The sequence below is a fragment of the Bison bison genome, unplaced genomic scaffold (genome assembly GCF_000754665.1).
Source record: "Bison bison bison isolate TAMUID 2011002044 unplaced genomic scaffold, Bison_UMD1.0 scf7180017864495, whole genome shotgun sequence".
Taxonomy (NCBI): Eukaryota; Metazoa; Chordata; class Mammalia; order Artiodactyla; family Bovidae; genus Bison; species Bison bison.
The window spans coordinates 6,662,607-6,673,612 of record NW_011495054.1 but is presented as its reverse complement, the minus strand read 5'-3'; the positions used below and the strand labels follow the sequence as shown (position 1 = coordinate 6,673,612).

General features: G+C 45.3%; 1 long non-coding RNA gene across 1 annotated transcript; it reads right to left on the bottom strand.

Annotated features, from left to right (window-relative positions):
* Positions 1 to 1,802: 1,802 nt before the first annotated feature.
* LOC104980070 lies at positions 1,803 to 7,689 on the bottom strand. The gene is made up of 2 exons (XR_824218.1): positions 7,356 to 7,689; positions 1,803 to 3,078 (listed from the first exon to the last, which is right to left on the bottom strand). It is a non-coding gene; the product is annotated as an uncharacterized LOC104980070 (long non-coding RNA).
* Positions 7,690 to 11,006: the final 3,317 nt, after the last annotated feature.

The window sequence follows — 11,006 nt, the reverse complement described above, 5'->3', positions numbered from 1 at the left end:
ACAGGGCAGAAAGTGAAGAGGAACTAAAGAGCCTCTTGAAAGTGAAAGAGAAGAGTGAAAAAGTTGGTTAAAACACAACATTCAGAAAACTAAGATCATGGCATCTGGTCCTAACACTTCATGGCAAATAGATGGGGAAACAATGGAAACAGTGACAGACTTTCTTTTCTTGGGCTTCAAAATCACTGCAGATGGTGACTGCAGCCATGAAATTAAAAGATGCTTGCTCCTTGGAAGAAAAGTTATGACCAATCTAGACAGCATATTAAAAAGCAGTGATATTACTTTACCAACAAAGGTCCATCTAGTCAAGGCTATGGTTTTTCCAGTCAGTAGTCATGTGTGGATGTGAGAGTTGGACTATAAAGAAAGCTGAGTGCCAAGGAATTGATGCTTTTGAATCGTGGTGCTGGAGAATACTCTTTGAGAGTCCCTTGGACAGCAAGGAGATCCAACCAGTTCATCCTAAAGGAAATCAGTCTTGAATATTCATTGGAAGGACTGATGCTGATGCTGAAACTCCAGTACTTTGGCCACCTGATGCAAAGAACTGATTCCTTGGAAAAGACCCTGATGCTGGGAAAGACTGAAGGTGGGAGAAGGGGATGACAGAAGATGAGATAGTTGGATAGCATCACCGACTCGGTAGACATGAGTTTGAGTAAGCTCCGGGAGTTGGTGTTGGACAGGGAGGCCTCACGTGCTGCAATCCACGGGGTCTCAGAGTTAGACACAACTGAGCAACTGAACTGAACTGAGACCCATGTCTAGAAATGAGTGTGGATTTACGATTGAGATCCTGCAAGGGAAAAATGTGTGATCCACTGAGACGACTCCAAGCCCCTGTAATCTCAAGCAACAACCTGCAAACTTCTTACTCTCAACTTTAGAGGATGTTAAGGTCAGTGTTTGCTAAAATAACCCATTTTTGTGTATATTAGTCTAATGTGTTTGCTGGGGGGTGTGGCAAGTAACCTGAGTAGAGTTCAGCTTAGGGAACCTAGGGTTTGACCCCTGTCCCCTGCACCCCTGAAGCGGAAGGCCAGGAGAATAATTCCACTTGAAAACAGCATCTGGGCATAGAAGCTTTCAGTTTATTTCTCTCTTGCTTCCAGAATTGATACTTTCTTTCACCTTTACTACTTTCTCTCATACTGAACAGATGGTAACAGGGGGATGAACACGCAGGCTGGGTTTTCCATGTGTATGTAGAATGACTATGGCCAGTTTGTTTCAGAAAACCAAACATGATTGGTTTACTTGGCTGGCGATTACAGGGCAAAAGGCCGGGCACAAGGTTTATGGGTCTGATAAGTTTTTACTCTTTCCTTTTAAAATGCTAAAAATGGCAATAAGTGTTTAGGCAGATAACACAACACGGCATCCCAGATGAGGCAAGGATGTGGGCTCCTGTGATGTGACTGTCCCTGCCCCTCAGAATCCCCACCACTCCGCCCTCCAGTCACAGGCCAGCGGTGGTGATCCCACTTCCATTTGTGTTAGTTTTCACATCACCTGATCCTCACTAGAATAAAGAAAGATAAAGTGTGTATATCACTGGTTTATAGATAAGAAAACTGAGGCTCTAAGAGAAGTTAAGCCTGTTTGTAACTGGAGCCGGAACAGGAATCCAGGTCTTCTGGCCCCTGGCCCAGCTTGAGAGATTACTTAGGGCTCAGTTTTCTGAGTAGCTTAGAGCTCTACTTCACAGTGCCTCCTTAAGAGATTAAATCAGATTCCAACACACACACACACCTGCATTTTAAATGCTTGTGAAATAATGACTAGGATAAAACATCACATAAGATGTTACTTTAGTTTTAATGGACATTTTGCACAGAAGCACAGAACAGTGGACATGTCAGCGGCTCAGTCCAGGGTTACACACAAAATCGTTAGGTCAGTTACAGTATCCCACTTCAGTTATTTCACATTTAGTTCAGGTTGTTTAAAAAAAAAAAAAAAATCAGTGCTGTGCTAGAATGGAGCACAAAACAAGATAAGCATTTTAATTTAGTAAGATAAGCCTAGCACCCTTAAAATAAATACTGTTAAGAATGAAAGTATCATTTTCACGGGGGGATGTTCCAGTTCACCAACAGTGCAAATGAATAGCAGCATTTTCAAAGCTGAAATTAAATTGTGTAAACACACAAATACGTGCCCCTTGGCCTTGACAGTGAATGCACACATCTGCCGCGCCCCACGCCCTGCCCACCCAGGGCAGAAAAGAGCGCCTGTGAGAATCAGAAAAGCTGCCCTGACTTCCAGGCCACAGGCTGGAAAGACTTAACTGCAGGACAAGGAAGTCAACGTGTTTGAGATGGGCCAATTGCTATACTTCCGGCCGCCCCCAGAGCCTCCCAGCCCAAGAGTGTCCATGGTCACAGGCCTACCTGGCAACCCCGACTTCAGTGGAGGCATCTGAGCACAGAGCTCTATGCAGCATGAGGAGTGGGGTGGAGGGGGGTGGGTACCGCCTACGTTCCCTACAGTGGACACTGCTTTGCAAACAGGGCATCGAGGCCACCTCTGGATAATTAAAATCATTTGTTATTCTTATCCCATTGTGACCAAATGATTCTTAAGTAGGGAATGTCAACAGGTCAAGTCTTCCTTCTCTTAACAGTTTCAAACATACATTTTCCTATCCAGGGTGGTTTTTTCACCACTCATAAAGTTATGTTTTCTTTCTCGTGAGCACTCCATCTTTACGCTGAACCCTGGAACTTCAGGTCTTACTCTTAACAAGCACAGCCAGATATAAGAAGAAACACTGAGAAGCAGACTCAGTGGCCCAATGCTTGCCTTCCAGCATTAGGATAAGACAATGGCTAGATGTTTTTTCTAAATTGTTCAGAATTTACCAACTGTCCAGACCAAAGATCATTTCCAAGCAGTGAAGTTCTGATTCCAGCTTCTCCACTGACCCGCATGCAACACAACTTATTCCGTTCCCAGATGCTCACGGAAGGACTTGCTTGCTCAGCTGTCACCGGCGCCGAATGGGCTTGTAGACGCAGAATGCCATGAGGATCATGGTCACCAGCAGGAGGCTGAAGATGGTTCCCATCAACACTGCAAAAGGAAAACAGGTTACCGCCCAAGGGCAGCTCAAGTTCTCCAAGTCGTCTGCTGACAGCCATGTGCCCAATGCCACTCGGTACCAGGCACCATGCCGGGTGTTGGGAAACCAGCCACGACAGACCTCTCTGGGGCTGTCTCTGTGCACGTGGGGAGAGAATGTAGCTTTACGTGCTGCGAGGAAAACGGGAATGTGAGGGTGATGGGGGAGGGGTGGTGGAGGAAGCCAGTGAGGAGGAAACACACAAACTGGGGCCTTAATGGAAGAGGTGTGAAGATCTGCAGGCAGAGGATCCACAAATGAAAGCCCCTTAGGCCAGAACAAGCCAGAAAGCCAAGGAACAGGAAGGAGGCCAAAGTGGCCAGGAGGAAGGAGCGAAGGAAGAAAGGCAGCTGGGCAGGAAGCGAGGAGCCAGCTCACGCAGGGCAGTGCAGACTAGGAAGCTTAAAGAGTGGATTATGGGACTTTCCTGATAGCTCAATTGGTAAAGAATCCGCCTGCAATGCAGGAGACACCGGTTCGATTCCTGGGTCAGGAAGATACCCTGGAGAAGGAATAGGCTACCCACTCCAGTATTCTGGCCTGGAGAATCCCATGGACTGTACAGTCTGTGGGGTTGCAAAGAGTCAGACAGGACTGAGCGACTTTCACTTCACTTATGGGCAAAGAGGGACATGATCTGATTTAGTTAGAAAAAAGATCCCTCTGGCTGCTGTGTGGAGAACCATCCCATTACAGGGGTACAAGAACAGAAGCAGGGAGCCCAGCTGTTTTTAAAGCCATTCATAAAGATTGGAGAGTCAATAAGAATGACGTGTTTCAGTCTCTTGGGGCATCTTGACAAGGGCTTTCTGGTCAAAGAAGCAATGAAACAACTTCATAAATCTGTTAGGTTTCTGACAGTGAATTTCACATCGAAATTTTCTAAGTTGCTTAGGTGAGAAATGGAACCTATTGTTACCCGCCCCGCCCCCTCCACCAGTGCAAGACTAGATATAAGGACGTGGGATTTAACCTAACTAGCAACCTGCCAGAAGTGATGTGCAGCCCTCTTTGTGTGTCTGTCCCAGAAACCTTGGAGGGAGCCCAAAATGAAGTTACCTTAATAAGTAAATGTACGTGTATGTGTTGGTAAGTAACCTGGGTTCTACCTGGGGCCTAACCATGCTTGGTCTCCAGACTGATAACTTACTGTTCCTCTGAAAAAAACAATAAGATTTGACCAAAGTTTTATTTAAATGAGTAATTTAGGGTATCTTATCTACCCCACCCACACACTCACTGAACCGAGCTATTATTTAAAAACTGGCTGTACAGAGAGATCACCTTTCACTGGAGAGGGAGGGAGGGAGGATGAAGAAGGTGACAAAGACAGTGGGTCAAAACTGCAAGAGGCCAGAGGGAAGTTTAAGGGTCTCTGTTAAACAAAACCTATCTCAAAATAGGCCTCATTACCTAAACACCTGCCCTCATTTTCAAAGTTCTGAATGCCATGAGTTTCTAACGCTCTGTCTATAATTGGACCTAAAGTTGTCTTATTCCATTTAAACCAATGTCCCCCACCCCTCCCAACCTATTTTTGAAAAGGCTCTAAACAAAACCAAACCTCCTAGCAGAAATGCAGGGGACTAGAATTGGAGAATGTAAGTCTTCTTTAAAAAAGAAAAAAGAAGAGCTTAAACCCCAAGTTGTCAGGTGCACAATAATCTGTTGGGATAGCTAACCTTTGGGGCCTGGATACACCTGCCACTCTTCATTTCCCAGGACCTGGGAGAACTTTAAGACCGCTTGGTGGTGGCATTGTTTAGTCGCTAAGTCGTGTCTGACTCTTCTGTGACGCCATGGACTGTAGCCTGCCAGGTTCATCTTTCCATGGCATTTCCCAGGGAAGAATACTGGGGTGGGTTGGCATTTCCATCCCAAGGGGATCTTCCTGACCCAGGGATCGAACCCATGTCTTGCATTAGCAGGTGGATTCTTTACCACTGAGCCACCTGGGAAGCCCTTAAGGCTACTTAGGGCCTTCCTTATGGTCACTTCCTCTTTTCAAGCCTCGTTTCTACCCTGTAACATGGGGCAAATGAAACCCATCTCACAAGAGTGAGTTTCTTGAGGGCTAAAGATGAATGTCATTTAAACAGCGAATTTCCAGTGAAATGTTTTTGTACTGTTTTGGAACTATTCTAATACTGCTCTTTTTTTGTTTGTTTGTTTTTTAGCTTGAGTTAACACTGTCACATGGAATCTATTGTTTTAAATATAATATTAAAAGTGGCCAACATATTCTAAAAGATTTCTAAAATCTTAGCCTTGAAAGGCTCTCAAAGGACATCTGGTCCAGCTTTCCACTGAATGTGAACGTTTTTTCTACAATATCCCTGGCAGTTCCAACTCTTATTTGGAATACTTATGTGTATTTGTTTATCAACCAACCAAAATACTAGAAAATTTAAAAGCACCTCCACATCATGATTTTTTTTTTTTACTGTCAACTGTGTCTTACTCAAATAAACTGCATTTTAGATCTCAAAAATTTTTTCATATTTTCTATGAAAAGCACTTAACACAGTGCCGGACAGATAATAAGCACATGATAAATGAGAGCCGTTATTATCACCAAGACAGGCAACACAGCACAGCAGTCAAGAACACATGGTTTGGGGTTTAGACTGTCTGGGTTCCCATCTACACTTACAGGCTACGTGACTTTACAGAAGTTACACAATCTGTCTGTTTCCTCTTCTGTAAAAATGGAGATAAAAATTCCCACTGCATAGATCTGTCCAGGGGAGTGTTTCTCAAACAATCTGTGGTAAAGGACTAGTTTTTGTAACTTGTCTGTCCCAGTGCCACTACCTAGCCCTACTGTGCATGACTCACTAGCAGCTCCCACTACCTAGAAAGCATTCCCATTTAGAGACCTAGAAGTGCTTTTGAGTTGCTTGGATGTTGCAACAATGTCACACTGTCAGATTTCTAAATAATCTCAAGTGCTCTAAGACATCTCTTTGCAGATAACAAACAGTCTGCAGACTTCACAGGGCTCTGCCACCACTCCTTGAATAGTACTGTTCTACACAACAGCAGTGGATTCTCAACCATGGGGATTCTGCCTCCAGTGGACATTAGGCAAGTGTCAGGAGACATTTTGATTCTCTGAACAGGGAGTGGGGTGTCCTCCTGGCATGTAGTTGGTAAAGGCTGGGGATGCTGCTAAATATCTCAGAGTGCTCAGATAGTGTGTGCTCAGAAGAGTATGTCCACCCCCACCCCACACTGCCCTTGCCCCTCAAACAGAATCATCTGGTCCAACATGTCAGCAGCACCCAGGATGAGAAATCCTGTTCTAAAGTATTAAGCAGGATGATGTATGGAAACCATGGAGCAAGTACAAGGTACTCGGGTACAAAGTAAGTGGTCGATACATGACAATGAACTCATGGAGAGTCAAGGTAATCCAGAAACAGTACCACGTGGCAGCACTGTAAATATACAGACCTACCAATGAAGTTCAGCACAAAAGACTTTTTAAAGTTTGCCAAGCTTTGAGCTCCAGGGCCCCTTCCAGAGTCACGTACTTCTATATGTATATATGTGTGTGTGCATTTTGATGACATCCTCCCAAAAGGATGTTTCAAGCTCCAGAAAACTAAGGTTTTCCTACTGGCCTCCACCACTTCCTTTATTTATTTTTGAAACTCCTGCCCTTTGCAGTGGAAGAGCAGAGTTTTAATTACTGGACTGCCAGGGAAGTCTGTCCACCTGGCTGGCTGTGTAACCTTGGGCAAATAACTTCACCTCTTTGAGTTTCACTTTCCTTATGTGTAAACCTTACCTTTCTCCTTAAGTTACTGTGAGGCTCAAATAAAATCATGTATATAACGTGCCTAGTACAACACTGTACATAGGAAATGCTCAACAAATGCCAATGATCATTATGGACTAAGACTACTAATCCTGTTAGGAAAGCAGAGGGGGTGAGGTATATTATGCGCCGTGTTGCCTAGCTCGGGCGCACATAGTCACGGAGGAAGGGGACCCAGAGTGTGACCTGGGTTATCCAGGGCATTCACGCAACCTGCACCTATCAAGCCCACAGTGGACCAAACCTTCCGCTGAGCCCCAGGCCTTCGGAGAGGGCTTGCACCAGCACCCGCTGCCCTCACACTGGCCCCCCCGCTCCCGCCCCCCATCCACACCGCGCGTGCCAGGCTCCGGCTGCCCGGAGCGGCGAAAGCGCAGACCCGACCGCCGGTCAGCGGCCACTCACCCAGGTTCTGCCCACGCAGCACCGCATACGGCCGGCTCCGCTCTGGCGGCTCCACGGGTGTCGGAGCCTCCGCCTGTCCCAGCAGGAGGCTGCATAGTCCGAGGCAAAGCCACTGCCACACTGAACGCAGCATCTTCCCTGACAGTCAGTGGAAGGCTAGCCACTTCCGCCGGAAGCCCCGTCCCGTCTACTCCCGCCTACCACCTTCTATCGCACCGGGAGAGCGTCGTTGCCAGGGTAACTGTACTTCCTCGCCAGATTTCAGCCCTCAGTAAGGTTCCTCGGGGATCCACGTTCCTCCAGGACAAACGTTTCCACCCGGCCCAATTTTCAGAGGATCACCGTTCCGTCAAGGCAATGTCCACCTCCATTACAGTTCCGTCCTGACCAACGTTCCCCCTTCCTTTGAGTTCCAGGTGGGCCCCCTTGCATACAGGTTTCTTAGGTCCATTTTGGACCTCTGGAAGGTGTTTTACGAATCCCTGTATTTTCTTATTAAATCTTCACCATAGGCCTAAAAAAGAAAAGACACTATTCCTATTTTACAAATGCCACCTTCTCTGGGAGTTTTTACACTCCTGTATATATACTCCCTACTCTTTAACCTCTCTCATCCCCTCATAACCCCTTCCCATTTACCCTATCCATTTAACATACATTTTGTTATTTTGACTAAAAACGTGCACAATGTTACAGCTGTGAGTTAAGTTTTATTTGGGGGCAAAGTAAGGACTATAGCCAAGGAGACAGCCTCTTAGATAACTCTGAAGAACTACTCTGAAGTGGTAGTGGGAAAGTCGGTATAAAGGGGTTCAGCAAAGCATTTTTAAAAGCCAGCTTGAGGTGGAGCGGGGGACAGGGGGGTGGCAGGGTATGTGATCAGCTCATGCACAGTTCTCTGATTGGCTGATAGTGAGGGAACAGGGTAGTGTTACAGGGGTTAATTTGATCAGTCCTTAGTCTCCAGGAGATCTGGGGCTATGTGCTCACGGTCATCAAGAAGTTAACATTTCCCATTTGGCGGGGGGTTTTCACATCCGTAAAACAAATGTGTGCAATTCTGAAAGTGTGCATCAAATGCTATTATCTAAGCACTTTCAGTTCACTTCAGTTCTCTCAGTCATGTCTGACTCTTTGCGACCCCATGAACCGCAGCACGCCAGGCCTCCCTGTCCCTGAGCAACTCCCAGAGTTTACCCAAACTCATGTCCATTGAGTCGGTGATGCCATTCAACCATCTCATCCTCTGTCGTCCCCTTCTCCTCCTGCCTTCAATCTTTCCTAACATCAGGGCCTTTTCCAATGAGTCAGCTCTTCGCATCAGGTGGCCAAAATATTGGAGTTTCAGCTTCAATATCAGTCCTTCCAATGAACACCCAGGACTGATTTCCTTTAGGATGAACTGGTTGGATCTCCTTGTAGTCCAAGGGACTCCCAAGAGTATTCTCCAGCACCACGATTCAAAAGCATCAATTCTTCTGCACTCAGCTTTCTTTATAGTCCAACTCTCACATCCATACATGACTACTGGAAAAACAATAGCCTTGACTAGATGGACCTTTGTTGACAAAGTAATGTCTCTGCTTTTTAATATGCTGTCTAAGTTGGTCGTAACTTTGCTTCTAAGGAGTAAGCGTCTTTTAATTTCATGGCTGCAATCACCATCTGCAGTGATTTTGGAGCCCCCCAAAATAAAGTAAACCACCATTTCCACTGATTCCCCATCTATTTCCCATGAAGTGATGGGACCAGATGCCATGATCTTCATTTTCTGAATGTTGAGCTTTAAGCCAACTTTTTCACTCTCCTCTTTCACTTTCATCAAGGGTGCTTTAGTTCTTCTTCACTTTCTGCCATAAGGATGGTGTCATCTGCATATCTGAGGTTATTGATATTTCTCCTGGCAATCTTGATTCCAGCTTGTGCTTCTTCCAGCCCAGCATTTCTCATGATGTACTCTGCATAGACGTTAAATAAGCAGGGTGACAATATACAGCCTTGACGTACTCCTTTTCCTATTTGGAACCAGTCTGTTGTTCCATGTCCAGTTCTAACTGTTGCTTCCTGACCTGCATATAGGTTTCTCAAGAGGCAGGTCAGGTGGTCTGGTATTCCCATCTCTTTTAGAATTTTCCGCAGTTTATTGTGATCCACACAGTCAAAGCCTTAGGAGCTAAAGCAGAGGATATGGGGAAGGCCTGTCCTGGGAAGGCCCCACAGGGTCCAGCTCAGTTATAAGTCTTTAATTAAGAGGGATCCGTGTGGTCAAGCACACATTTTGGCAGAGGTTTACTGCTAGTCAGAAGGAGCTGGTGTCTCTATTAATGATGTTAGTGCTTTTCTAGATTTAAGAAGATTCAAGGATTTGTATCCTAAAAAATATTTAACTGTCTGAAGACCAGATTTTCCCAGAGCACAAAGTGCCTCATTCCTGAGCTCTGCCCTGAACTCCTTTCAGGGTGTGTTGAAAGTCACTGACTGCAGTGGCTCATGAATTCACCCATGTAAACACAGAAGGCAAGTGACAATTTTTAGTTGGCTTTGAGTACCTGCCACCCTCCTAGGATGTAAGGTCTGTAGGGGTGGAGATTTGTCATTGCTCACTGTTGTCCCAGAGTCTGGAAGGGTAGCATATTATGTTCTAGGAATGTTGGCTGAATAAATGAGGAAACAGCTTAGTTAAGTGTTTGGCCCAGTGCTGCACAGAGTAAATGGCAGAGCTACACCTTGACTCAGGTATAGTTTGGAATCTTTTACTATTTGCTGAGAAGATGAAACTGAGAAATGGAATATTTCCTGGCATATAAGTAAACAAGGGTGTCACAGTCATGATTGACTGCAGCCCTCCAGCATGAGTTTGTGAGCCCTAAGGGCACTGGGGGAGGGAGAAGAATACCTGAGATCTGACAGCTATTGAGCTGCAGCCATTCCTTATGGTAAACCCCCAGGGAGCCGGGGATGTGAGAAACACAGTATACTGGCCCAGGATAGCTGACAGGCAAATGAAAGGAATGATTTCCGTGATCCCAGACTCTCCCATCTTTCCATACATAGAAAAACACAGAATTCCTTAACTTGGGATATCTGGTTTTCTTTAATTAATAATAATCTCTTCATGTTTGGACTACCTGCCCTTTGTTGTAAAACTTCTATATAACCTGACTCCTTCCCTCACCTCCTCAGAGCAGTTCTCTCAGGATTACTTGAGATGCTGTCGCCGGGGCTTGAAGTCCTAAATATTCCCACTGAATGAAGCATAACTCTCAACTTTTAGGTTGTGGATACATATTTTTTTTTCAGTTGACAAAACCAACACAGAAGAAAGGAGGTCTGCAATGACTGTAGAGATGAAAATGAAGCCGGATGATATTAGCATCTAGCTTCAGACAACTAGGCTAGACTTTGCAGTCAGTTAAGCTGATAAATTTCTTTCTTTTTAAAAAAAAATTTTTATTTTCTGGTTGCACCATGGAATCTTAGTTCCATGACCAGGGATCGAACCCACACTTCCTGCTTTGGAAACACAATTTTAATCACTGGACTAGCAAGGAAGTCTTCTTTCTTTAATTTTTTTCCTTTCGTTTATTTGTCGAGTCAGGTGGCTGTGATTTTCACCCCAAAGGATCCCTACGTGGTAGACCTTCAAAAACC